A 25,916-nucleotide genomic window follows, 5' to 3' on the forward strand; every position below is an offset into this window, starting at 1 on the left:
GTCCTCTAATGTACTTGTAAAGTGTAATCATGTCCACTCGCAAGCACCTTTTTTCCAGAGAAAACAACCCCAACCTTGACAGTCTCCCCTCATAATTTAAGTCTTCAGTCCCTCTAACCAATTTATTTGCACGTCTCTGCACTCTCTCCAGCTCATTTATATCCCTCTTAAGGACTGGAGTCCAAAACTGCACTGCATAAACCAGATGAGGCCTTACCAGGGACCTATAAAGAGGCATAATTACAAAGTAGAAAGAAAAGAAAAATAGGAAGCAGTAGTGTAAAGATAACTTTTGCTTGTAATTTGGTACTAGATAAACTAGATGAGGTACAGTGGCACTGACAGACATGTTGCACATGTTTTGGTGGGCCCTGCCCTCCCCCTCTCTGGCAGCTTAGTGTAAAATAGAACAGGCAGAGAGAGTGTTTGCTGCTGCTGAAAGTCAGCCTGCAGAGAAACTGTTTGTGTGTGTGACAGAGTAAAGCGGCACCTACAACCCTCACCATCTGATATCCGAGCTGGGCACCGCTCTGGATGCAGCCATAGAGGTAAGGGGATTGTAGGCGGGTGCATTCACCTGTCTGCAGTGAGTGTTGGGTGGGAGGGAGCTGTCACTGGCTCTGGCAATCATGCCCTATAGAAGACAAGCACTGCAGGGCAACAGATGCATTATGCAGACGGGCTCTAATTGCTTTAGTGTTTGTGCTCAGCCCGGTGCTGCATCTCTTGCTCCCACAACACAACATTCCTGTATAATGCCTTATGGAACAGATACGGACTGTGCCTCCCCAACTGCTGCTGTTGCTGGCCTCATATGGACACAACTCTACTAATGTATTTGTTTCTGGCTGGAAGAGAAGCCATTGTGATGTTAGAATAAGGCTGACGTTCAGGTTCTTTGCGCATTCATGTGATCTGGATCAGGGACAGACAGGCAAGGCAGTAGGTACTGTAGCAGATATAAGCATCCTTCACCCTCAGCAGCCTAGCTGGCCTATTCCTTCTATTAGTTTATACATGGAATTGTAACTGTGCCATTCTTCTATGAGTTTTGGGGTATTTATACATGGAATTGCTACTTCGCCATCCATATTTTTTATGTCTGTATACATGGTTGCGGTCCTGGTCTGCTTTTTGCCTATTGTTTCTGTCTGGTATTATACATGAAATAAATGTGTAATAATATTTGGTCTGTATGCAAAAATACCAAATAGAGTAAAACCTCAGTTTTACATACCCTTATTCCCAGGTTTATTTCACATTATGAGTAATAGTTTAGTTGTAAAAATGTTTAGTTGTGCCTTGTCATAAAAGTAACTGAGAATTAATTTCTGGCCACCACTAAAGGTGTTTACAGACCGTCCCGGCTTCCATGATTTTTTATCACTGCAGTCTATACCAGATTATTTTCACAATAACGTTACAGTGTTAAAAAATTTAATTTTAGTTGTACAGCACTTTGTGTACCAGTTTCAGTAATTAATATAACTTTTTAAATTCAGTTCTAGGACATTAGGTCAGTAAATGTTGTTAACCACCCACAACACGGGTGGGGGGGCCTAGTTGCAACCATCCTAGGAAGACCTGACTCCTGTTTTACAACTGAGAAAACTGAATTTTCAACATTTCAACAAGTTTCAGGAACATAAATTTAATTTCCTTCAGATAAAAACGTCAGTGCACAGTTTGGGACATACATTTGCTGCTATAAACACAGAACAGAAATTATTGTCATTTAAAATTATGTTAAGTCATGTTCTCAATTTATTCGCTTACAAGGGAAATGTAAGTGCATTGAGGACCATCCTATAGTATGAGGCTTAACTCAGAAGTGAGGAAACTAATAGAATTAAAGATAAAAGCTAAAAAAGTCAGAGGGAACAGAATCTACTTTTACACAATATAAACACAATAACAAGTATGTATGTATGTACATTTTTATTTGTATAGCGCTCCTTGAGGGCAAAGCACTGTACAGCAAAACAATAAATTAGTAATAACAAACAAGGGGTCATTGAAATAAAAAGTAACAATAAGTGCATTATTAGAAATACATTTCACATAAATATAAAATATAATTACAATACAGATTAAGTGCTCAGTGTCAAGGAAACAAAAGGAGAGGACCCGACCCCATAGGGCTTACAGTCGAAATGGGAGGGTAACATACAGACACAATTCAGAGGGGTATTAAGGTGCTACAGGTTACAGTTTGTTACATTGTTATATAAGTGCCAGTACCCAGTTCAGGTGTTATCCAGATAAAATCCAGGTAAAAATACTGAAGGAGGATTCTCTCCTGAGAGATTCGGGAATGGCATTCCAAATATAAGGAGTCGCAGGAGAGAAGGGTTTGATACGGGAAACAGCAGTAGTAGTGGGGGGTACAACCAAACCGTTGCTCTGAGAGGAGCGATGGTTTCGGCCAGGAACATATAGAGAAACGAGATGAGATGTAATTAGGTGCAGAGGAATGAAGGGCTTTGAAGGTTATGAGGAGGAGTTTATAAGTTATTCTTTGTTTTATAGGAAGCCATGATAAGGACTTCAGCAGCGGAGGGGCCTGTACCCTTTTGGATGAGAGGAGGATAATTCTGGCAGCAGTGTTTAATACAGACTGTAGGGGGAGAGATGGGAGTTAGGGAGGCCAGTTAGTAGAAGGTTACAGTAATCTAGTCGGGATAGGATGAGAGCATGCATGAGCGTCTTGGATGTATCAGGTGAAAGGAAGGGACGGATTTTGGCAATATTGTGTAAGAAAAAGTGACAGGTTTTGACAGTGGTGTTAATATGATCAGAGAAGGAGAGAGAGGAGTCAAAGATTACTCCCAGACAGCGTGCCGAGTTGACAGGATTAATGAGCATGCCATCAATAGAGATAGTAAATAGGGGAGTAGGACCAGGCTTAGATGGAAAGATGATTAATTCAATTTTTATTAGGTTGAGTTTGAGGTGGTGCTGGTTCATCCAATTTGAGATAGCTAGGAGGCAGTTAGAAATTTGAGCCTCTGTTTCAGCTGTTAATGAAGGGGTGAATAAATATATTTGGGTATCATCAGCATACAGATGATAATTAAAGCCAAATGAACGGATGAGATCTGCCAAAGACAGAGTGTACAGGGAGAACAACAGCAGACCAAGTAAAGAGCCTTGTGGCACCTCCACATTAAGTTGAACTGGAGATGAGGTTTTGTTATCATAGGAGACAGTGAATGATCAGTTAGAAAGGTAAGAAGAGAGCCAAAATGTAGCCTGGTTACGGATGCCAAGCGAATACAGAATCTGCATCAGGAGAGAGTGGTCAACTGTATCAAATGCAGATGGTAGGTCAAGGAGGAGAAGGATGGAGAAGTGACCTTTGGCTTTCACAACCTAAAGATCATTTGGAACTCTGCCCAAAGCAGTCTCAGTAGAGTGACCAGACCGGAAACCAGATTGCAGAGGGTCCAACAGATCATGGGTGTGAAGAAAGTTAGTAATACGGGAGAACACAATACGCTCTAGGAGTTTAGAGCCAAGTCGTAGAAGGGAGACATAACGGTAATTTGATAGACAGGATGGGTTAAGTGTGGCCTTTTTAAGAATAGGCTTTACACAGGCCTGTTTGAAAGGAGAAGGGAAGGTTCCAAAAGCTAGAGAAGAATTAAAGATGTGAGTAAGTAGTGGTGTAAGCTCTGCAACACAGTGTTTGAGCAGAGAAGAAGGCATAGGGTCAAGGGGGGCAAGTTGTAAGTGGGGAGGACAAGAGAAGCTTGGAGACTTCAGACATTGTTACCGGAGGGAAGGAATTAAGGCATTCAGAAGCGGGCTTAGGAAGGAGGAGCTGGTTACATTAGTAGAGGTAGGGACTCTACTTTGTCTTAAAGAAAACAGCAAAGTCCTGAGGAGAGTGCGCCAGGTTGACTGATACTGTTGATGAGGGATGGAGAAGAGTATTGAATAGAGAAAACAGGCGTCACGGGTTGGATTTGTGATCTTTTATAAGGGTACTGTAGTACTCTTGCTTGGCCTTTAACAAGGCAGAATTGAGGCAGGAGAATATAAATTTATAGTGAACAAAGTCTGCTTGCGTACGGGATTTCTTCCACATACATTCAGCAGATCTTGTACAGAAGTGTAAGAATCTGATTTGTGAATTCAGCCAGGGTCGTGGGTTCTGAGCACGTGTTCGCTTAGCCTGTAAAGGGGCAAATGAGCCAATGGTTGAGGATAGTATGTGATTATACTCACTTACCAGGGTATCAGGATCAGACATTTTCTTAAGGGAAATGAGACTGGACCTGAAAGACTGAGCTAAGGCTGGAAGGTCAATGTCACGTGTATCCCAAACTAAGACAGTGGGGGAAGAAGCAGGTGGGCACGGAGAGTGAGAGTTGGAAAATGTAACCAAATTGTGATCGGAAAGGGGGAAGGGTTCACTGTTAAAACCAGAGAGAGAGAGTTTTTTAGTAAACACTAGATCCAGTGGCCATCCTTATGAGTAGGGGTGTTTGTCCACTGCTGGAGCTCAAAGGAGGAGGTTACAAGAGGGCCAGGGTAGTGAAGCATCATCAACGTGGAAGTTAAAATCCCCAAGAATGATTGCAGGGCTGATTGCAGTGCAGAGGAAGAAAGAAAGCCAGGTGTCAAAGTCAAAAAGGAAGGCAGCAGAGGAGGAGGCTGTAAATGACAGCTACACGCAAAGAGAGAGGGTGGAAAATCAGAAGGGCATGCACTTCAAAAGAGTTAAATGAGAAGGCTGGAGGAATAGAAATAGGTTTGAACCGACAGCGAGAGGAGAATTCCAACTCCCCCAGCATGTCCAATGGTTCGGGGGTGTGAGAGAAAGAGAGCGCCATGAGAGAGCGCAGCCTCAACGGCGGTATCATTCTGTGAGAGACAGGTTTCTGTGACTAAGTTAATTAGAGCAAAAACAATCATGGATTAATGTGGATTTGTTAGTTAAAGAGCAGGTGTTAAGAAGCACATAAGAAAAAGGAAGACAGGAAGAAGGAAGAGTTGGAATCAGAATAAGGTTAGAGAAAGTAGAGGAACCAGAAGATTTGTGCAAGTTGGCAGGAAAACGAGGTTGAATATATGTTGGTATGAAGCAGGGTCCAGGGTTTGGAGAGATATCCCTGGCAGCCAGCAAAAGTAAGTAAAAGAGGGAAAAGATGTGGGAAGAGGATTTGAAGTGACGACATATTCGGGTCTTGTTAGTAACTGTGTACAAGTGTTGTAAAATGTAAATCAGGAAGGCAACAATTTAGAAAATTAAGATTTTTTTAAAGTATATAGTAGTAGAATTATATATATAGTAGTATATAGTAGTAAAAAGATGCAGGTTGAGAATGTGACTCCATTAAATATTGGAAATAGTCTAGTTATAAAGTATACAGAAAAAAAGTGCTGAATCAGTTATTTTCTTTGGCGTATTTATAAAAGGTGTCAGACCCACCTTAGATAGCTTAGTTCAGTTTTAGCCAGTCCTCTTTTTCTGATTTTCTCAGACTCCTTTCATCTGGTTTGGTATCTATGGATTGGAGGAAATATAATTTAATTCCAGTATTTAAAGGAATAACTATCTTGGCCAGGCAAATAATAGGCCAGTAAGTGTGACATCTGTGGTGGGCAAGTTATTTGAACGTTTGTTTGGAGATCACATTGCACTGGAGAATTGTAATGTTGTTCCATCCATTCCTGTGAGAATGTTAAATGTTCATTTTAATATGCATTAGGAGCTTAGCACTGGGTGGAGTAATAAGAAAGGTTATGGAAACAGAAAGGGGAAGTAAAGGGGGAGGATTGGACAGTATGTAGGGAGCACTACCCGGCAGTCTGGCATCTTTGGTGCATCCTTCCAGTTCTACAACAGGCATTATAAGTAATCATCAGCATCGTTTTTTAAAGGATATTTATTTTCAGACAAATATAATTGATTTTTATGATGAAGTTAGCGGGGATGGATATCCCCGAACTGTCCCATTTTCTGTGGGACAGTCCAGATTTTGACAGCTCAGCCTGCAGTCCGGCGTTTTCTACTGAAATGTACAAAGTACAAAGTTTCTGAAACTTAATTAAAATAGGAGATTTTGGCAGAGAGCCCAGAATAATCAGCAGATGAACTTGTATACTTTTGTAACAATTTAAGATAAGCAAGTCTCTAGGGAGAACTGAGACTAGCAGCTTAAAGGGTAATTTACTTTCATTAGCAAAACTGTAATAACACATAAAACATTGCACTACAACCAGAAATGTGTTAAAATTTCATAATCTGCCAAATTTTGTAAAATGGACATAGTAATTAAGGGGTGTGCTCATAAAAGGGGCGTGGTAAAAAGAATTTTGCCACACTGCGTGCAGCACAACTTTGTATCCCTATATCCATTATTCACATGTTGGGAGGTATGCAGATGTGATCTACTTGCATTTTTGCCAAAGCATTTGATTCAGTGCAACATAAGCTAAGGTCTGTTGGTCTATGCACCCCAATTAATTCCTTCCAGGATGTGTCAGCCTTGCAGCAGGATCTTGACAAACTGGCATTCTGGCATATGAGATTTAAATGTAAGGTTATGCACCTGGGAACTAAAAATATGGAACTGTGTTAGGCAAATGCATTATGCATAAGAACCTGGGAGTGCTTTTAAATAATAAACTTGTCTGTAGCAATCAATGCTAGTCAGTAATCAGTAGAGGCAGATACCTCGTCTGTCTAAGCTCCCCATAGACGCAATGATTCTTCTTGCCGAACGACCGATTTCAGGGAAGCCCGACCAATCCTTAGAAATTATCGTGTGGTTAGTAGGATTCGAACGATCGTACATCTTACGATTTTTCGGCCGACATCTGTCAGGAAATTGATCGGCCAGGTCAAAAAATCTTTGTCGGTCCCAGTGCAATCTATCTATGTTTGCAGGGCCAAGCAGGCAGCTCCCCTTTGTTTTCCTGGCAAATTGGTCATCTATAGCCAGCTTTACACTCTTAGTTTAGCTAAGGATTGGATGGCTTTTTATCAAGTTTTTAAAATAGTGTTTAGTGCACTGGTCCAATTGTCTTGTCTTGAAGTCAGGTTTTTTCCCTACTGAAGCAAATTGGAGAGGCTTTAGTTGTGGTTTTGTGCCTTTCTCTGAAACAACTAGCACTAGGTAGGTTGAAACTAGGTAGGTTTTGTTTAGACATAAAAGGTTTTTTTTTTCAGCCTCAATTATTATGTAAAAGATAAACAGTGCCTTTGACTATAAATGCATTTACAAATAACTTTAAAGTTGCTGTAAATATTTAAATAATGTATAATGGTAAATTGTTTGAATTAAATTTTCTTTCATCATACAAAATATCAGTTTTTGGGTAAAGGACCCCTTTAACTGTTATTATACTGTTAGAGTTTTATTTTGTCAGCCATAGTTCCAATGCTTATTGGCTAATGAGCCAGTAAATAGTACAGTGATACAACTGTGAGAGTAGACGGTCAAGGGTTGGGTTGTTTTCTCCAGAAAAAGAATGCTTGGACATGATTACTCTTTACATGTACATAAGAGGGTATTCTAGACAGATTGTGGGGATTTGCTATGTGTAGTGCTGCAAATATTTTTTTGGCCAAGTGCACTTGTGAATACACTCCTAAATACCACATCAACAACTCCATACATGCCAGTAGAATTACTACAGAAAAATTGATAAAATGCATATTAACCACAGACAAGCCAGTATAATCACTAAATAAAATAGACAATGGGTATTTTAACCCCAGATGTACCAGAATAAGCACTACGGTAAGTGGATAATCTGCATATTAACCAGAGATGTGTGTATAATCACTAAATAAAATATATAACAGGCATTTTAACCCCAGATGTGCCAGTATAATTAGTTTGAAAAATAGATAATCCTCATTTTAACTCGAGATGTGCCAGTATAATTGCTGCAGAAAATGGCTAATCAGCACATTAATTTGAGATATCCCAGTATAATTGCTACAGAAACTGAATAATCCACATATTAACCCCAGACCAGCCAGTATAATCATTAAATAAAATAGATACTGGTATTTTAACCCCAGACATGCCAGCATAATTACTACAGAGAATAGATAATCTGCATATTAACCCAAAATATGCTAGTATGATCACAACAGATAATAGATAATCTGCATAAAAACCACAGACAAGTCAGTATGATCACTAAATAAAACAAATAACAGACATTTTTAACCCCAATAGTGCCAGTATAGTGCCAGGAAGTGGATGATCAGCATAATAACCAAAGACATGCCAGTATAATCACTGAAAAGGGCCAATGAGCACTCATCATTAAGATCCAGTAAGATCAATGCAGAAATTGGTGGACTGAAAGCATTCCCTCATCTACAGTACACTTGTACAAGCAGAATACCAACACCAAAGGTCTTTTTTCCTTTTTTTAATGCCTGGGCAAAAAAAAAATGAATCAGTTAATAGGGCTGCTCAAGCAGAATTCTGCACTGAAATCCATTTCTCAAAAGAGCAAACAGATTTTTTTATATTCAATTTTGAAATCTGACATGGGGCTAGACATATTGTCAATTTCCCAGCTGCCCCAAGTCATGTGACTTGTGCTCTGATAAACTTCAATCACTCTTTACTGCTGTACTGCAAGTTGAAGTGATATCACCCCTTCCCTTTCCCCCCAGCAGCCAAACAAAAGTACAATGGGAAGGTAACCAGATAGCAGCTCCCTAAAACAAGATAACAACTGCCTGGTAGATCTAAGAACAACATTCAATAGTAAAATCCCATGTCCCACTGAGACACATTCAGTTACATTGAGAAGGAAAAATAGCAGCCTGCCAGAAAGCATTTCTCTCCTAAAGTGCAGGCACAAGTCACATGACCAGGGGCAGCTGGGAAATTGCCAAAATGTCTAGCCCCATGTCAGATTTCAAAATTGAATATAAAAAAAATCTGTTTGCTCTTTTGAGAAATGGATTTCAGTGCAGAAGTCTGCTGGAGTAGCACTATTAACTGATGCGTTTTGAAAAAAACATGTTTTCTGATGATATGATCCCTTTAAATGTCATGCCTGTTTATCTAGACTATAATATATATTGCCTTGAAAATTATTTAAACAATTGTTTTTTTTTTTCCTGCCTTGTTCTTGTGCTATGTGCTACAGTGGGACCTGTAGTTATTGTTGAACAGCAGATGTGAATGAAGGGGGATTTTGTATTTCCCCTAGGTCTAGTACATGTTATATGCAATGTCCTTCAATCTCTATGATTAAGAGCAAATTATATTGTTGTACAATGAGTCTGACTCAAATTTAAAACACACTGTCTCATTTTAGTGATTCATAGGAATCGTTGGATTATTTTTCTGCATATGGGTGGTTGTTAGGTAATTGCTTTCCTTTCTGCTAACATGCCAAACTGATCATCACTAATCAAACCCAAAATTATGTTAGCCTGTGGTATGGGTAAAATAAATCACCTCCTACAAAAATGCATTGGTTCATTTGCTAAGCTGAATGCAGTATCAAAAATTCAAACAAAGGCATCTGCACTTTGTCTTCTCTGCCTGTCACCCTTCTACCTTTCACCCTGATACAGTTTTCTTCATATCTGCATCTGCAAAGGTCCCGCCAATGGTATAAACATAGGCAGGCGCGATCCTGGCCCCTCCAGTGCCTGAGGCAACTTGCTGTTGTTGCCTCCCCCTCCCCCATGAGCAGGTTCACAGTGTCGGACTTGGACACCAGGGGCCCACCCGAAAACCTTTGACCAGGGGCCCACCAATTAATCTTAGACCAGGGGCCCACTCTTTGTACCATTTTTCTTCCTCTCCTCATCTCTATTCTCCTAGTCTCTTTTCTTTACATACTATACTCTATTTTTCCATCTATTTAGCCTCTTTGTTCTCATAGAAATAAGTAATGTTTAGCAGCATGAGGGCCCACTGACACCTGGGCCTACCGGGACTTTTCCTGATATCCCGGTCCGACACTGCTCGTGTAAGTGGCTGTTAAAATTAGCACAAGTGAATAAGACAAGAAGACCTTGAAAAGGAAGAAGGTGTAACAATGATTCTCAAGGAAAAGTGACATATGCAAGCTGTCCTATATAACACCTATATATAACCCACATAAATCCCTGCAACTGTAATAACAGTTATATTATTCAACTATAGACATATAAATATTAAATCTATATAAAGATAGATGCAAGTTTTAATACAGATATGGAACGGGAGTTATCTGTATAAGTGTTTTATCCAAAATTTAAATATCCATGGATTGTTTTGGTTCCAACATGGATTTATAATCTAATTTTCTTAAATATGACAATAGCATTGCCATATTTCAAAGCTTTCTTGATAATGAATTTCTGGAAAATACACCTCATACCTTTATTTGTAATATATATATATATATATATATATATATATATATATATATATATATATATATATATATATATATATATATATATATATATATATATATATATATATATATACACATATGTATATAGAAATGTAATATAGTAAATGCAAGAAGTAAAAATTAATAGAGTTGTTTACAATTATATAGTCTACATTGTATTTGTCAAAGATTTTTATGCAGTACAAGGTGCCACCTGTAAAATAGGCAAAGACTTGAAGAGAGTGTGCACTGAATAAGCATAACTAAGGCAATGCTGTGGAACCTTAATAAATGTAAAGGGAACATTTTATTTTAAAAGAACAACTGTTTATGGTTTAAGTAAGTTAGAGATTAAGTCTCTCCTTTACCCCATTAAAGGACATGTAACCCCTTCCCCCCCACACATAAATACTCAGATACCTGCCACTCTGCCCCCTTCCTCGAGAATTTACTTTAGCTGTTGGCTAATGAGCATGCTCAGTTCTCCTTAGTTCAGATTACTAAACACCCCCCTTCAGTTTAACAGCCAATGAAGATATAGCATTGCTGGTTCCTATAGAAACTCTAGCAGTCTGATCCTATGTTTTTTCTCCTAACGACCCAAAGTATGTTGCGCCTGTGTAAACCTGCATTCTGCATTGAATGAACTTTACAGCCTATGTGCTGCTTGCAGATGTCAGTGTTACTGATGATGTGTCAGATGGAAAATGGCCACCAGGTGAAAGCTGCTATTAGTTTTAGAAAATGTGATGGTGCTGGCAAATGGAGGGGGTATATGCCGTACAAATGATGTGGCTTGGGTGGGGAAGATATGCCAAACTTATATACATGGTAGAAAAATGTAGGCTTGTAGGGAACGTATAATTGGTCAGGGGTGTCTCTTGGCCACTTGATGAAGGAGGGTGAAGTGTGCCTGGGAGACTGAAGCCTTTTGCCTGTAGGAGGCACTCTAAGAGGCTGATTTATCAAAAATACAATTAGCATTTTTTCCATGATTCCAGAAAAACACAGAGAAAAAATATGAACGCAAAAAAAACCTCTTAAACCATGAATAGTCAGTATTTATTAATGAAAGAGACTGAAAAAAAGTTGCTCAAAAAAGCTTACATTCCCATTACTTTATTAAAATAAATGTAATAATGTGATTCTCACTGGCTTGTGACTTTGTTTTCTAAGGAAAAAACATGCAGAGAAAATTTTTGTGCTTTTTTCTTAAATAAACTAGGGTTTACTTTTTTTTTTTTGCTTGCATTTTTTTTCCTCAACCTCAAAAATGAGTAAAATAAACAGGTTCAGGAAAGTTAGTGAGCAGCTAAGGCTTCAATGAGGAGTTTAGTGAAGGGTTAGCACCCTGCAGTGACAAGGCCACAAGGTTAGGTACTCAAGTGGTTAGGCTGGTTAGGGTTGCAATCTGTCCGACTTTGACCTAGACACATACCTCCCAACATTTTGGAAGTAAAAAGAGGGACAAAAAATATTTTCCCGTACGTAGCGCAGCAATTATTTTGACCACACCCCTTTCTGTGGCCACACCCCTTAATTACCATGTTTGTTTTACAAAATTTGGCAGGTTATGAAAGTTTGAAAATATTTCTCCTTATCTAAACTGTGTTTTTGTGTCTCAAATTTGTTACAAAGTACCTTATTTGCACCTGTTAGCTGTTCTGGGCTCTCTGCTAAAAGCCAATTAAGTGAGAAACTTTGTTTCTTTTTCTGGCTGTTCAGTGCAGAGAAAAGAGGGACTTTCCAGTACAAATGAGGGACTGCGGGTTGAGCTGTCAAAAGAGGGACTGTCCCTCCGAAAAAGGGACAGTTGGGAGGTATGTAGACAGCCCGGAATTTTGAAGGGCTGCCCAGGTCAAAACTTCCTGCTTGGTTTTCCACATTAGGAAAACCGTGCAAGATTCCCCATGATTGACACGGCGTCATAGCCCTCCTCCAGCCGTCACTACCCACCCCTGCCTCATCACAGCCCCGCCCCTTCACATCACGACCCTGCCCCCTTCCCGGTCTCCACTGAGCAAAAAGGTTGCAACCTTATCAGGGATAGAGAGATCCTTGGAGCATAAGACCAGCTGTGAGATTCACCTTCAATGGGAATTGTGGACCAAAGGCAGGTAAGACAGCTCAATTCAGAAAGCTAAAAAAAAAATCAGACAGTATCTGTAAGCAATATATTTATGTAAATGACCTGCAGCCACTACTGGAGTGTACCAACCTTGAATATGTAAAGTAATTGACCATTGAAAAGTGTACCACCAGTTCAATAAATCGTTTGCCTTTTTTAAAGGGCAACTAACATCTAAAATAGAATAATGCCAGAAATGCTGTATTTTGTATACTAAACATAAACGTGAATTTACTGCACCAGAAGCCTAATTAAACAAATCATTTATTTTTTCAAAGTTGGCCACAGGGGGCTTTCATCTTGTAACTGTTAAACCAACTTTGCTCAGTGTGGTCTGGGCTTCTGTTGGGAGGTTAAGCTTAGCAATAGTCATAAATTATAAAAACAGCACAAGTCAAATAACATCTGCCAGACTGATTAATAATCAGAAAATGCAGATTGCACTGGGTCTGAGGATACGAATCTCTACAGGGAAACATAAAAGCTGCTCAAGTTCTGGGAAGTAGCTCCCCCACCCCCTGGCAGGGGGTTTAGGGACCATCTACAGTTTCCTATCCACAGCAGTCAGAGCAAGTAAATGAAGGGGGGGTTTCACTGCATACAGTCAGGTTTCTTATAAATACGGTATAATTAAAGTATATTGGAGATAGATTTCTTAAAGTATAAATGGGATTTTATCTTTTTGCCTTTACATCTCCTTTAAGGATCCACATTAACTGACCTTTACTATACAGAAGTTGCCCTGAGTGTGACAGTTCTCATAAAGATGAATCCCCTTTCTTTTAGATGTTCTTATAATTTAAGAACAATTAATACAGCTAACTTGGTGGGCACACATAGCCTGTCACACGAGCAAAAATACACAGTAAAAAAAATACACGTTATTGAAGTTCAGAATTTAATAGCTAACAGTTAATTAAAAACATTATCTTTTGTTCAGAAGTCCTGCAGGGGGAATATATAGGTCATCCTGTAGCAATTAAAAACATTAAATGTGACATCACTGAACAAAATTTTCTTACAGAAACAGCCACAATGACGTAAATATTTCAAATATGTGGGTCAATAGCCTTGTTAAGCTTTTATATTCTTTAAAAGGGGAATCTAACTTCCAAACCACAATTTGATAAAGAGGCCTACATAACCCCTAATATATCCATTACAGTTACCTGTTTCTTCAAAAAGTATAGTTAAATGCCATTTTCTATGCTGAAATCCAGCTGTCTTCTCTTTCTGCATCATTTGAAATCCTGGCAGGGAAGGAGGTACTAAAACACTGAAGTTACAAGTTATAACAACTTCTCCACAGCTTACAGATAGCATGCTGGAACTACATAACCCACAATGCATTGCACTGTGATGTTCCTATCCGTATTGAAATCATGTGTGCTGGGAATTGTGGGGTTTGGTGGATGCAGGCTAAGGACAGCTGGTTGTTGATACAAAGTAACAGTAGTCAGTTAGATCAGCAAAGTAGTCAGACAAATGAGCAGGAGAGCAGGGGGCTAGGCTTAGGGAATTGTCAGAAACCATTAAAAATCATGAAAATTCTCCATATTTTTTAATTGATGTACTATATATTGCAAAGTTGCTTGAAATTATGTTTACTTTTTAAAACGCTTAAGTTATGTTTTTATGGAGAATATGCTGTAATATAATTACAGTAAAGGGATTATTTATTTTATAAAAGGAATACTGCTAAGAATATTATTACAATGAGCAGTTACATTACCTATCCTCAGCCTGAACCTGCGCGAGAATGAAAGTGGCACCATACAGCAGATCCCATGACTGATCTAGGCACCCCTTTTACACCAAGCCCCCAAGGTCATGGGGTCTGCTTTATTGTAGTTACACGACTGACAATGAGAGAATATTGACGACAAATGATCTTGAAAAGGTCGAAAAACATTTAGAGAGGGTGCTCTTAAAAGCCCAGAGGGCCACCAAACAGTCAGTCACCTACTCTGACTATATGAATGATACCACAGGTAGGAGGCAAGGAAATACTCTGAAAAAATAAAGGAAATGGAGCGGAAGGCTCAGATTATTTTTTCTATAGCTAGTGTTGCTGTATGTGAGAATTCATACAGACATACACTGAAACTGTAACTATGATTTTAAAAAAAAGATTTAAGGGTGTTAGCAAAGAGGCAAATTCATGGTTTACAATATGTAAATAACCCTACAGTAAGTTAATTCACTACCTTTTTCCCCAAACCAGTGTTCCTAATAGGAAATAGATGCACAGGAGAAAATTAGCATGGCATTTCCATCTTACTTACATTTCCCAGACAACCCTTAGCAGACTAAAGGTCAGATTTATTAATCTGCTGTAGATTAAGAAAGCATTTATGTAAATCAATGGCAGGTGTGTCTTAAGTAACCCCACCGCCACCAAGGTTTTACATTTGGTGCTCAGAACAGGGTTAGCTGTGTATCTGACACTGCTAAAAACAGCCACTGCATTTCCAGAGCCAACAGAAATAAGGCTCCTGCAACATTCTTTACAACAAGGCCCTGCGTATAGTCTTGAATAGATCTTCTGTAGTTCTAAACTCCAAGCTACACAGCATTGTGGGTTGCTGGTAGTTTGTAACTCAAACATTCTGCCCAATCCAGTAAGAAAAGCTAGGACTGTGCCCCAAATCCTTGCAGCCCATTTTAACAAATGACCTCTTAACTTCTATATGTATGGGAAGGCAGAAGCACAAGCTGTAAGCATGGCTTAGAGCAGTGATCCACAACCAACGGCTCGTAAACAAGTTGCTCATCAACCCCTTTGATGCTGCTCCAACTAGCCCAAAAGAAGGTACTTATTTTTGAATCCCTGGCTTGGAGGCAAGTTTTGGTTTCATAAAAAACAGTTGTAAACAGAGCCTCCTAATCTCCCCGAATTACCTTCCCACGGGCAAGAATATGAATCACCGATGGGATGGTTTAAGAATCTCTTCGGTTTTCCAAAGTCGCCTGACGTTGCCTCACGAGGAAACTTCAGACGACTTAGGAAATCCGAACTGCCAGTTGATCCAGAGGAAGGCAAAAAACCCATTTGAAGCCTCACCAATTTGCCTCAGAGGGGGAAAAATTCCTTCCTGACTCCAAAATGGGAATCGGACTAATCCCTCGATCAACTTGTACTATGAGCTATCTTCCATAACCCTGTATTCCCTTACTTGCTAAAAAGCCATCCAACCCCTTCTTAAAGCTATCTAATGTGTCAGCCTGTATCACTGATTTAGGGAGAGAATTCCACATCTTCACAGCTCTCACTGTAAAAAACCCCTTCCGAATATTTAGGTGGAACCTCTTTTCTTCTAATCGGAATGGACCTTGACCTTGTGTCAGATGGAAAGACCTACTGGTAAATAAAGCATTAGAGAGATTATTATATGATCCCCTTATATATTTATACATAGTTATCACATCACCCCTTAAGCGCGTCTTCTCCAGCATGAACATCCCCAATTTGGCCAGTCTTTCCTCATAGCTAAGATTTTCCATACCTTTTACCAACTTAGTTGCCTTTCTCTGTACCCTCTCTAATACAATATTGTCCTGTTTGAGTGATGGAGACCAAAACTGTATGGCATATTCTAGATGGGGCCTTACAAGTGCTCTGTAAAGTGGAAGAATGACCCCCTCTTCCCGTGACTCTATGCCCCTTTTAATACAGCTCAAGACCGTATTTGCCCATGATGCTGCTGACTGGCATTGCTTGCTAGAGCCAAGTTTATCATCTACAAGGACTCCAAGGTCCTTTTCCATAATGGATGTGCCTAGTGCAGTACCATTAAGGGTATAAGTGGCTTGGATATTTTTACATCCCAGGTGCATGACTTTACATTTATCAACATTTATCAACATTGAATCTCATTTGCCACTTAGCTGCCCAGATTGCCAGTTTGTCAAGATCGTGTTGCAAGGATGCCACATCCTGGATGGAATTAATTGGGCTGGATAGTTTTGTGTCATCTGCAAAAACTGATACATTACTTACAACACCCTCCCCTAAGTCATTAATGAACAAGTTAAATAAAAGGGGACCTAATACCGAGTCCTGGGGGACCCCACTAAGAACCTTACTCCAAGTAGAGAATGTACCATTAACAACCACCCTCTGTACACCATCCTGTAGCCAGTTTCCTGTCCACGTGCAGTGTGGAACAGTATCAAACGCTTTGGCAAAATCCAAATAGATCACATCTACTCAGGGCTGCCATTAGAAATCACGGGGCCCCGTACAACAAAATGCTCAGGGCCCCCTGGGCCCCACCCACCCCCACCCACCCCTGCCCTCAAGCCCCACCCCAGATCCCGCCCACTCCACACTACAGTTAAAAGACCCCATAGATATCAGTGCTAAAAAAGGTAACCCCCCACACACACAAGTTATAAAAAGCTATTGATGGTCAGGCCTCCTTATAAGTTAAAAAAAAATGTGGTGCCAGGGCCCCCCATAAAAATGTTTTCCAAAAATTGGTGGTCAGGGCCCCCCTACAAGTTAAAAAACAAATAATTGGTGATCAGGGCCCCCCTACAAGCTATAAAAATAATTGGTGATCAGGGCCCCCCTATAAGTTAAAAAAAAACATTTGCAACCAGGGCCCCCCATAAAAGTTTTTAAAAAAAAAAAAAAAAAAATATTGGTGATCAGGGGCCACCCTTCAAGTAAAAAAATTGATGGCTTGCCCCCCCCACAAGTTATAAAAAGCCGTTGGTGATTAGGGCCCCCCCCTGCAAGTAAAAAAAAAATTGGCCAGATCCCCCCAAATTTTTAAAAAAAATTGCTTGCCAGGGTTTAGTGTCTAAGGGGGGGGCCCGGCCATGCTTCACTTACTTGATTAGCCAGACCCCCCTGCTTTCACAGTAGCTCTGTGCACGGAAGATTTTCTCCTATTAAGATTTCCTGTACCCTCGTGGTCCTTTAAGAATAAGTCCCGGTAAAGCTGTACAGGGATTGGATAAAGGGATCCAATCCCAATGCAGATTTACCGGGACTTATTCTTAAAGGACCAATGAGGTTACAGCAAATCTAATAGGAGAAAATCTTCCATGCACAGAGCTGCTGTGCAGTACGTTGAAAGCAGGGGGCCCGGCTGATCAAGTAAGTGAAGCATGGCCAGGCCCCCCCTTAGACATAAAACCCTGCGGGCCCGGGACAACTGTCCCCCCTGTGACCCCCTGATGGAGGCCCTACATCTACTGCCCCCCACTGTCCAGCATCTTACTTACCTCATCATAAAAAGCAATCAAATTTGTCTATCCTTCATAAAGCCATGCTGATTGCTGCTCATAATGCCGTTGACTAGGACAAATTTTTGAATGTGATCCCTTAAAGGTATACTGTCATCCGAAAACATGTTTTTTTTTCAAAAAACATCAGTTAATAGTGCTACTCCAGCAGAATTCTACACTGAAATCCGTTTCTCAAAAGAGCAAACAGAATTTTTTTATATTCAATTTTGAAATTTGACATGGGGCTAAACATTTTGTCAATTTCCCAGCATGTGACTTGTGCCTGCACTTTAGGAGAGAAATGCTTTCTGGCAGGCTGCAGTTTTTCCTTCTCAATGTAACTGAAGGAGTCTCAGTGGGACATGGGTTTTTACTATTGAGTGTTGTTCTTAGATCTACCAGGCAGCTGTTATCTTGTGTTAGGGAGCTGTTATCTGGTTACCTTCCCATTGTTCTTTTGTTTGGCTGCTGGGGGGAAAAGGGAGGGGGTGATATCACTCCAACTTGCAGTACAGCAGTAAAGAGTGATTGAAGTTTATCAGAGCACAAGTCACATGACTTGGGGCAGCTGGGAAATTGACAATATGTCTAGCCCCATGTCAGATTTCAAAATTGAATATAAAAAAAATCTATTTACTCTTTTGAGAAATGGATTTCAGTGCAGAATTCTGCTGGAGCAGCACTGATAACTGATTCATTTTGAAAAATTTTTTTTCCCATGACAGTATCCCTTAAACAAGCTTTCAAATAATTTGCCCACCACAGATGTCAAGCTTACTGGCCTATAATTGCCAGGCTGAGATCATAATCCCTTTTAAAATATTGGAATAACATCAGTTTTTCTCCAATCCATAGGCACCATACCAGATGAAAGTGAATCTGAGAAAATCAGAAATAGGGGCTGGTCTAAAACTGAACTAAGCTGTCTTAGAACCAGGGGGTGTATGCCATCAGGCCCTGGAGCCTTGTCTACATTAATTTTTGATAAAGCTTTATGAATCATATCCTGAGTCAGCCAATGACTAGATTGAGCTGAGCCATTAGTGCAGCTATAAAGAGAGCCTGGGAACTCAGACTCCTCTATTGTATACACTGAAGAAAAGAACACATTTAAACACATTTGCCTTTTCTGCATCTGTTACAACCATACTGGTACCATTATTTAATGGAGCAACACTCTCAACCTGCATCTTTTTACTATTAATATATTTAAAAAACTTTTTAGGTTTAGTTTTCACCTCCATCGCAATTAACTCTTCATTTCCTTTCTTTGCCTTCCGGATTGCTGATTTACAACATTTATTAGTGTTTATATTCATTAAATGCAGCTTCTGTCACAACAAATTTGTAGTTTTTAAATGCCTTTCTCTTCTTTCCTATTAACTTCTTTACTTCTGTATTAAGCCACATAGTATGATTCTTAGAGCTTCTACATTTACTTCTTAAGGGAATAAATTGAGAACAGTAATGATTTAATATCATTTTAAATGACAACCATTTCTGTTCTGTGTTTTTAGCTGAAAAATTATTGCTTCAATTAATGCTCTGTAGGGCAGTCCTAAAGGCACTAAAATTAGATTTTGCAAAATTCATGGTTTTTGTTGCCCCAGTATATATTTGTTTTTTTGCACCAGACATTAAATGATATAACATTATGGTTACTATTACCCAGGGGTTCAATGACTTGCACATTTGCTATAAGTTCTCGGTCATTTGAGATCACTAAATCCCGAATAGCATTTTTTCTGGTAGGCTCCTCAACAACCTGTGCCATAAAATTGTCATGCAACAAGTTTATAAAATTTGTTCCCATTAACTGATCTGGCAGTACTGTTGCTTCAGTCAGTATCTGGGTAATTAAAATCTCCCATTATCATTACTTTGCCTAAACTAGCAGCCTTTTCTATTTGCATGAGGAGCTTCGCCTCCTCCTCCTCACTTACATTAGGGGGTCTATAGCATACGCCTACAATTCATTTGCTGGACTCTTTACAATTGGTGAAGAATTCCACCCATAAGACTTCTGCCCCCTCATTTTCTAACATAACCTCCCAGTAGCGATCCTAGAGGGGGCGGGCCCTGGTGCGTGACGTGCAGCCGGGCCCTGCCCCCCTCCGTACGGCCGCATTTGTTACTGGCGCACGGACTGCCGGGGGGCCCTGAGGGGGTGCGGGCCCTGGCCTGCTCGCACCCCCTGCTCCCCCGGTAGTTCCGCCACTGTAACCTCTCCCTTATATAAGCTTTTATCCTGCCTAACAAATAGACATACCCCTCCTCCTTTTCTATTGCCTCTGTCCCTCCGAAACAAAGTATAGCCACTGATATTTACTGCCCAGTCATGTGACTCATTCAACCATGTTTCAGCCACACCAATCACATCATATTTTCCCTCCAGCACCAGCATCTCCAGCTCTCCCATTTTACCAGTCAGACTCCTTGCATTTGCAAACATACATTTATTACTGGTACCATATTGAACATATGACATGTGGTCCTCCCTATCCTTAACAGTATCCCCAGCCAAATCTCTTCCCCTCTTTTCCCTTTCTTTGCCCACTTTCTCATCTAACCAGCCTTCCACTGAATCTTTTACTGAATCCTGCCCCCCCCAAACCCAATTTAAAATCTCCTCCAACCCTCTAGCCATCTTCTCTCCTAAAACAGCTGCACCATCATCATTGAGGTGCAGCCCATCCCTAGCAAAGAGCCTGTAGCCGACTGAGAAATCAGCCCAGTTCTCCAAAAACCCGAAACCCTCCTCCCTACACCAATCTCTCAGCCACGCATTAATCTCCCTACGCTCCCGCTGTCTCCTTAGCGTTGCTTGTGGCTCAGGTAATATCTCTGAGAAAATTACCTTGGAAGTTCTCGCCCTCAACTTTACACCTAGTTTTTTAAAATCGTTCTTGAGGACTTCACCACCTCCTCTAAATTTGTCATTGGTACCTATGTGTACCAAGACCGCTGGGTCTTCCCCAGCCGCTCCCAATAATCTGTCCACTCGTTCCACCACATTCCGAACCCTAGCACCAGGCAAGCAGCAGACTGTTTGGCATGTAGGGGCCTTACTACAGATTACCCTATCCACCTTTCTAATAATTGAATCCCCTATAACTATAACCTGCCTTTCCTTCCTTGCACTCCCCCACCACCCGTATTAAAACCACTGCCTCCCAGGGTGCTTTGAGAGTCAGTCTGCTCTATACATGCCAGTTCAGAGTTTTCCTCCCCAGCATCTTCAGCCAAAACGGCAAATTTGCAAGCTGTGGACCAGCCCCCCTACCCTTCTGACCCCTACTTCCCCTCCTGACTGTCACAAACCTTCCTCCCTCATTAGCCTCCACTGCCCCTTCTCCTCCCCCCACTCCACTAGCCCCTGCCAGTGGTTCCTCTGCGAGCCTCCTTTCCTCCCCCTCGTTTGCCGCTGCTCTCAGTGCTGCAAGCTCACCCCTTAGAGTCTGCAGTTAAGATTCCAAGATGCAGTGACGTAACTAGAGGGGGGCGGGTCCTGGCGCGGGATGTGCTGCCGGGCCCCCCGCCTTCCTCCGTACACCCGGAATCGCACCCCCTGCTCCCCCGGTAGTTACGCCACTGCCAAGATGAAAACCCACCGACATCTCTCACATGTAAATACTGCATGGAACTGCTGCTCCAACACCACATACATGTGACAAGACACACACCGAGTAATACCAGCTAACCCACTTGCACTCATATTTACACTGGGTACTTACAGTTTCCCAAATGCAATTCCTCACAAACGCCTTAAGGTTTTTAACGCTACTTAACACTTAATTCACATTCAACACTCGCTTTGAATTCACAAGGTTAAGGTTTCAACCAGAGCACACAAAGAATTTTCCTCCCCCTTAATTAGAAGAAAGAGGGAAAGAGGGGAAAAAAATGCTATTTTCTACCAGCAGTAAAATAACCCCTTATGAACTTATTTTTAAAAAAACCTTCCCCTTAGAAACTCTAAAGCTAAAACACAAAAAGAAAATAAATGCACTCAATGTATCCAAGAGTTTACCCCAAACAGAGAAAAGAAAAAGCTGCTTGTCTCAGTCAGATAACTCACAGAACACACAGCAGTCAGTTATTTGCACTTACTCCCTTCTTGCACCCAGCACTCCCAGCATGCACAGCAAACACCAACGCCTTAAGGTTTTTAACGCTGCTTAAAGGGGTTGTTCACCTTTGTAACAAATTGACAAATCTAACAGTTCACATGAATAGAACAAACTTTTCCATAGAAATAGTTAACAGAAAAAGTACAGTTCAAGAGATATTCACCTCAGAAGTATCTCTGTACTTATCCTTCAGTTCCACACAGACCCTGTGCTGGGAGGGGGTCACTGACCCCCAAAAACACTACAGTGTTCACTTCCTCTTCCTTATATGACATCACACATTGTACTGGCAGCTAACTTAACTCCTATTGGCTATGTCTGCTGTCAATCTGCCACTGCTTCCTGTGCTGGGCTGTGCTGGGGAATTTGAGCAGCATTCAGATACTGAAGAGAAACTGTTACAAGTTTGTGAGAGGGAGGGGGAGTGTGGGCTGTGTTCTGCAGAGACTTCAACTGTGCAGATGGGGGGGATGGATGTGCTTGGGACCTGGAGTTTTACCATACCTCCCAACATTTTGGAAGTAAAAAGAGGGACAAAAAATTTTTTCCGCATGTAGCGCAGCAATTTTTTGACCACACCCCTTTCTGTGGCCACACCCCCTAATTACCATGTTTGTTTTACAAAATTTGGCAGGTTATGAAAGTTTGAAAATATTTCTTCTTATCTAAACTGTGTTTTTGTGTCTCAAAATTGTTACAAAGTATCTTATTTGCACCTGTTAGCTGTTCTGGGCTCTCTGCTAAAAGCCAATTAAGTGAGAAACTTTGTTTTTTTTTCTGGCTGTTCAGTGCAGAGAAAAGAGGGACTTTCCAGTACAAATGAGGGACAGCAGGTTGAGCTGTCAAAAGAGGGACTGTCCCTCCTAAAAAGGGACAGTTGGGAGGTATGTTTTACGGATAATGGATCTTTTCCATAATTTGGATCTTCATACCTTAAGTCTACCAGAAAATAAATATAAACATTAAATAAACCCAATAGGCTGGTTTTGCTTCCAATAAGAATTAATTATATCTTAGTTGGGATCAAGTACAAGCTACTGTTTTATTATTACAGAGAAAAAGGAAATCATTTTTAAAAATTTGAATTATTGGATTATAATGGAGTCTATGGGAGATGACACTTGTACTTTCCAGAAATATATTATTTTGGGGGGGGGGGTCCATGTATTATTTTGTGTATTTACCTCATAAAAAATCATTATTCAGCAGCTGACGCGCCTTCCGGGACTATTTGTATGAGCTTGAGTCTTTCCAAATGAGTTGAATTTTTGTGCATAAAGTAAAATATTTTTCTGGTATAAATCCCTGTATCATGAAAAATATAACTTTTTCATTTTTTGGTATTTAGAGCTCTAAATCTTGTTCCAGAAGTAGAACACTTAAACACTTAAAAAAAGTATCATTTTCCTAGGTAAAGGGAGAGCGCACAAAATGTTCAAGAAACCTACCTGCCCTCAACACTGCTCTGCCTGTCACTTAGGGTTGCCACCACACCATTTTAAAACCAAACACATATGAAATCCACAGCCTGCATGGCTAATTAGCAATTCATTTAGATGCATGATACATGGCTGCACAGAAATCAGTTCAGTCTGCAGCATCTAAATGCTTTGATAATTAGTCATGCAGGCTGTGGATTTCATGTGTTTGTTTTTAAAAGGGTGAGGTGGCAACCCTACTGTCCCTGCTAGATGTGTAAGTTACATACGTTTCTAAGCAAGTCAGTGCTGGTTTTGTTGCAATTTTGTACAATTATGCTTAATGCCAAAGGTATTAAAAGATAAAAATATAGAAAAGCCAGTATTTATTCCCAGAAAAGGTTGCCCCCCTTTGGCACTCCATATAAATATTTCACTGTGGATAAGTATTATAATTGTTTATATTGGTTAACATTCTCTCTCTTTCTCATTAAAAAACTTCAGCACAAGAACAAGTAATGGAACTAATGAGCAAGGTACTCTAGCTGACCACCTAAAAAGACAAGCAGGGGATTTGAGGGCTGAAATATTTTACTTTAAAATCTGTCTCCTTTCATTTGTGAAGTGTAACCTTGGAAATTATCTACGGTCCAGAGGAATTTCTATGGTACTGTCACGGTCGGCACCCAACACCAGAACAAATGCCAAGCACCCTGGTCTCGGCTCGTGCTTCACCTGTAGTGTGACCGCCTTTGGCTTCGGGAGGAGCCCTCAGCTACTTGGATGCCACCAGGACTTAAATGAGAGGTGTAAGGCCAGATGTTCTGGATAGGCAGAGGGGCACGACTCTGCCTATCAGAAGGTCGGAGTACAAGGCGTTAGGCAATAGAGTAGTCAGATCAGGCCGGGTCAGGGCAGGCAGAGAATAAACGTAGTCAGGCAGGCAAGGGTCACACCAGGAAGTCAATCAGAGGGGTTAAGCAGAATCAAAGTCAGTAATCAGGCAGGGGTCAGGATATGGAGAGTAGAATCGTCAAAAGCCAGGCAGGGGGTCACAACAGGAATCAAACAGGTTCAAAACAGATTTAGCAAAAGCTCAGAAGCACCAGGAACAAACTCCTATCACGGGCAGCGTGTAAAAAAAAATGTACCATTAAGTACTTTTTACTTTTCGCGCCATTGACGTCACCAAGCTCCCTGCTGTCCCCCCACTAGACCACCAGGGTGAGTTTTTATCACAGGTACCTTCCTATCAACTCCACATCTTCTCCATGTGAGTAAATGTATTTAGTGCTCACTTAAAATCACTAGGTGCTAAAATAGGTGTAGAATTATTTAAAGGAAAACTATACCCCCCAAACAATGTAGGTCTCTATTAAAAGATACTGAGTAAAACAGCTCATGTGTAAAACCCTGCTTCATGTAAATGAACCATTATCATAATAATATACTTTTTTAGTAGTATGTGCCATTGGGTTATCATAAATAGAAAATTGCCATTTTAAAAAATAAGGGCCGCCCCCTGACATCGTAAGATTCACTGTGCACACATACAAACCACATGTAAGGTCACATGAGCCAATTAACAGACAGAGTTCTGCCTTTTGCTTCCTCACTTCTTCCTGTTACAGTTAGTGTTGTAGTATTTCTGGTCAGGTGATCTCTGAGGCAGCACAGATAGAGTCACGAAATGGTGGTTGAAGGCAAGAGATGCAAAAGGGCAATATTTATGTAAATATATATTCCAGTTTGGTAAGATTCTTTAATATGTCATTCAGTTTGATATAAACTATCTGTTGCTTAAGTATTCCATAAAGATATATGATTGCACCTTTAATTGCGGTTACTCAGTTTTTGCTGGGCGGGTTCACATGGTGTGCTGGGTTTTGCACAGAATTCTGGCTTCCTCTGTTTGACACTTGCCAAAAGGCAGGTAATACCTCTACTATGCCAATCTAGATGCAGGGATGCCAGACATGGCAATAAATGCAGGAGCTTTTTTTTAGACCTTGAATGAAGTCACAACTCAATGGTTTCTAAATTAAGAAAAACCTTGAATGTAAAAAAAATCGAATCAATGAAATTGGAGTTAACAACCCGAAAACTGAAATTGATGGAGTTTTCCACAGGAAAAAAATTTGAATAGTTCGAATTGATTGAGTTTTCGAGCAAAACCCACCAAAAAAAATTTGAACATCATGAAGGCTATTAACATCTTCAAATGGTTAAAGGGACCTCTGTCATTGACTTCTACATGACCGTGACAGGTTTTAGATGGTGTACTTTTGGATTCTAGCTATTATCAGGGTTGGGGTATAATAAATCTTGAAAAATTTGAGTTTTTAAAAAAATTTTAACTCAAAAACGTGATTTTTTTGGTGGAAAACACAGCTCGACCCTTAATAAATCTACCCCTCTGTGTATTTACACTTTTTGTGTTTATTATAATACTTCATACTGTGTGTACTTTGTACATAGACTGCACAGTGCAATTTGGCAATTCCAGGCATCACCAATAACTGTGGGCATGTAGCCATGGAAATACAAATCTACTAGATGTGACAAAAAAGCCTGCCACCAAAATAAAGTATTACTTTACCTATGTAAAGCAACCTTTTTTTCAGG

General features: G+C 40.4%; 1 protein-coding gene across 2 annotated transcripts in view; it reads left to right on the top strand.

Moving 5' to 3' along the window:
• The first annotated feature begins 449 nt into the window (after positions 1–449).
• Positions 450–25,916, top strand: part of XB5845204.L (provisional ortholog of complexin 4 L homeolog) — a 63,162-nt gene continuing 37,695 nt past the window's right edge. Inside the window, exon 1 of one of the 2 annotated variants that reach the window (XM_041581359.1) lies at positions 450–548. The gene's annotated coding sequence lies outside the window, so the exon portion shown is untranslated. Of the gene's footprint in view, positions 549–12,414; positions 12,495–25,916 lie in introns of those variants that run through there. The other variant, XM_041581368.1, reaches the window with a different exon arrangement.

This window comes from Xenopus laevis, chromosome 1L, assembly GCF_017654675.1.
Source record: "Xenopus laevis strain J_2021 chromosome 1L, Xenopus_laevis_v10.1, whole genome shotgun sequence".
Lineage (NCBI taxonomy): Eukaryota > Metazoa > Chordata > Amphibia > Anura > Pipidae > Xenopus > Xenopus laevis.